We start from the raw sequence: 4,054 nt of genomic DNA on the forward strand, positions 1-4,054 counted from the left end.
TAGTTGGGTTGAATTAACGATGGTTTACTGTGAAATGTTCCAGCTGCTGCTCCTAATTTCACAGATAGTATACATATCCCTCTCTCGTGACGGTGCAAGGTTACCACCGGCAACGGTGTTTTTTTGAAGAATCTTAAATTGCAAATAAAATTTATTTCCCGCAAAATTTTGAGCTAGATTCGTAAAATAGTAAGGCGGGTCAAAAATCATACATTTTACGGAAAAATTGGAAGAGTTGGCAGGTATGCTTTCCTTCCTTCACGTGCGCAAATAAACTGGCTGCTATATTCTACCACGAGTGAGCCCACCAGCGCCCTAGGCTGTCAACTGCAGAAATGTTTAGTATGTTGCCAACTGAAAGCCTGAATGGTTCCAAAAATAATTTTTTTCTTGCACCTGGGGATCTTTAACGTGCACTGACATCGCACAGCACAAGGGCATCTTTGCGTTTCGCCTCCATCGAAATGCGGCCATCGCTACGATAGAGGCAAAACGCAAAGGTGCCCCTGTGCTGTGCGATGTCAGTGCACGTTAAAGATCCCCAGGTGGCAGAGATTATTCCAGAGCCCTCCTTTGTCACTTTCCTTACAGAGCGGTTCAGGTGTCCTCCGAGATGTGAGACAGATACTGTGTCATTTCCTTTTCCCAACAACCTAATGGTGTCTTCGGCTGAGCCGCACTGCCTCCGTGCCGGTGCTTAGGAAGTGACGTCAAATACTACACGAGTGGCACGTCCACTTGCACCTCAGCCAAACGTGCAAAACATTCTCAGAGTGTCGTTGCTCTTTCTGCCCTCTGTTCACCGTGGTCTCTGAGACTCACAGATCTTGGAGGCCATTTTTACTAGCGGCCGACGCCAACGACAGCAGTCAGCAATTTGAACAGTTAGCAACAGCCTATTCAGTAACAGCGCGCAGGACCGGCGTTCATAGCGACGGTGAGCAATGCGGGAACCACGACCATGCTCATGAAATACTGCGACTGTGCTTGCGCAGGTTTGTCAGACACACCACGGCGTTATGCTCGCTGGTTTTGATGCATACGCTATAGAGCAGCTATAGTGACTTCCGAAAATATCTGCCGACGTTTCTCAATCCAATCTCAGCTCTCCACATTGTCACTGTATTGATATATCTTTTAACCTATGCTCACGTTGACAAAAAGTATGATGTCATAAAGTGCAGGCGTGCCAGATGAACCACATTTGCCGTTCGCCGCGCTAAAAATATTGACGAATCTTTAATTTTTTCAAACGTTCAAGGCACAGCGCTCGCCGGCCGGTGGCTGCATGATTGCAGCGCGTATAAATGCATTGCAGCCGCTACAAAATTCAATTTCTTTAAAATATGCCCCCTTGTGATGCTTCGCGTTTTTTTTCCTTTTCGTCGATGCTTCCTATCGGCCACTGCGTAGTGATATTGCCCGCGCCAACAGCATCGTCCGCCCGCGACGTCTGCTAGCGCGAGCTGCACGACGGGATTGCACCGCGCTCCACCGTCGGTCTCCACGGTGGCGCGGTGGCGCGCACTCGTGTCGTGCTCGTCCCAGCTGAACGTAAGGCACTGCACGAGTGGCATCAGCCGAACGTGGAGCACCGCACGAGTGCGTGGAAAACTCCACGAGTGCCGTCAGCTGAAGACACCATAACTTGAGCAGTCTGCTTTGTTATTGTCGAGAACTGGTAACGCGTCCCTGACTGCCGAAGGGGAACGCTATCGCGTGCAGGTTGGAACGAAACAACAAAGAGATCAGAGAAAAAAGAACGAAGCCGTATTTATATTTTAAAGGAAAAGAGCCGTTACGAAACGAAAACAAGAAAAACACACACTCAACACGCGTACAACACTACACAATAAAAGAGAGAGTTCACAAGGTACTGAGCGTCCCAGATGAAGCGGGGATGCCTTGGAGACAGGGCGGACGCGAATGGATGTAGTGCGACGCGTCGAAGGAAGCGGCGGAAGGAAGCCAGGTGGTAGTAGGAGCGGAGGGAACTGCAGGAAGACGCCGGTGGTCTACCGTCAACAGCCCGAAGAACTTGGCAGCAGCAGAAAGAACAAGCGTATCCTGGTCCCGTCGACGGCATCACGAAACGCCGAAGGCTTAAAGTAGGCTATCAGAGAGTGTCTTTTGGCAGCACGGACCCTCAGTCCATCGGCTGCCACCTCCACGCATGCAAGGAACGCAGGAGGCTTGCGTCGGTGATCCAAGGGAGGCCCACGGCAGCACGGGCCCAATGTCCGACGGCTGCCACCTCCACGCTTTAATGACCCGATCTCCGCTGCGCTGTCTCCTTTACACCTCGGTTTTCTGACACGTCAGCTCTCCGCTCCTCGTGTTCGCCTCGCTCTTCGCCGCCGTCGCCTCGCACACACCCTTCGCAGGCGCAGCGCTCCGCTAACGACGCACCACTGTGTACGCACCGCGTTCAAAAATCTCTCGCCGATTTTGTGTGCACATCACTTATGCCCCCCCCCCCTCCCTTCGAAAAAGTTTTTTTTCACCTAGACAAAACTGCCGTTGGTGCACACAGCACTTATGGTCATGCGGTAAACAGACAAGTTAGACGCCGTTGAAGCCACCGAAGGCACTTTACACAGTGACACATCGAGGCACATGGAAACGCGCACAGAGGGAACATGGGGTCAAACATTATACATCTGGCGAAAGGGAAATAAAAACAGTACAAAATATCCGACACAAACTTTAAACATGTCTGTACCATAAACGTGAATATGTACATACACAGTGAACAACCCATAACCGGAGAACGAAGGGAGAAGAAAGAAAAACACCCCACAGAACACTACCACAGTGTATTTGCACAGGTTACCATTGCACACACCGGATAGTAGAACTGTACATTGGGTATCACCCTCCGGCACCTTACAAATGACTCCTGCAAACATTGACTACGTTTTCCGAGCCTGAGTAACCTTTTTCGATTACAATGAAAGCACGGTCTCTTGGGGCGCACGCTCTTCGTATCGCTTAAGCATATTGATGTGGAAGAGCTTCTTAGTATGGCCCAAGTCAATCCAATAATCCACACCGTTATTTTTGCCAGAAACCACAGATGGACCTTTCCACTGCAATAGCAGTTTGTTTTGACTGAATGGCAAAATAATGAAATCACGATCTCCAACCCTTAAATGCCGCTTCTTGCTGTTCCTGTCATAGTATTTCTTGTGAAACCCTTGGGCACGCAACAATTTTTGTTGCCTCAACGCACTTTCCGATGGCAGGGCCAGGTCGAAAACGCGTTGAAAAGTCAAGTCCTTCTCCGCTAACAGTCTGTGTTGAAGGTTTTCGTCGCGGATCCAGCAGACGAATCTGTTGCAAAGCATGACGTGCTGGGACAGCATCGTGGGGTTCGTTAGAACGAGTGTATGGCCTTCTGCCGGCGGCGGCGATGTTGCAGACGTGGTCGTAAGCATTCCAAAGTTGCAATAAGCTGTGAAACCTCTGCGGGCTGCGACGTAGCTGCTGATCGATTCTTCCGGCGGTTGGTCGCGTCGCTGGAAAACATACCGGCTGTACAGCTCGGATGGTCTAGGATCGAAGCGCTTCTGGAGAAGTGTGACCAAGTCTTGATAGCTGACCTCTCCGGGAGTCTTCGGTGCGACCAGCGCCCAGGCAGTTTCGAAGGTGTCAGTCCCGCACAGCGTCAGGAGCGCGCGTTTCTTTGTTCCATCGGAGACGTCGTTCGCCACGAAGTAGAAGGTGAGGCGCTGAATCCACGATGACCAATTCTTGCCGTTAAAAGGCTCGACGGCACCTTGCAGTACTCCGGCAGCTATTGGCATGGCAGATGGAGCGGCCGTGCGCCATGTGGCTAGCCGTACACAACAGCTACTACTACTACTACTACTACTACTACTACTACTACTACTACTACTACTACTACTACTACTACTAGTACTACTACGATGACGACGACGACGACGACGACGATAACGTCGCGAAAGCCAGGAACGGGCGCTTAAGAGCTGACCCTGTAAAACGCACATGGTAAGAATTGGATTAATTCGGTGGAATGAAGTAGACTGTAGAA

Source organism: Amblyomma americanum, chromosome 1 (genome assembly GCF_052857255.1).
Source record: "Amblyomma americanum isolate KBUSLIRL-KWMA chromosome 1, ASM5285725v1, whole genome shotgun sequence".
NCBI lineage: Eukaryota > Metazoa > Arthropoda > Arachnida > Ixodida > Ixodidae > Amblyomma > Amblyomma americanum.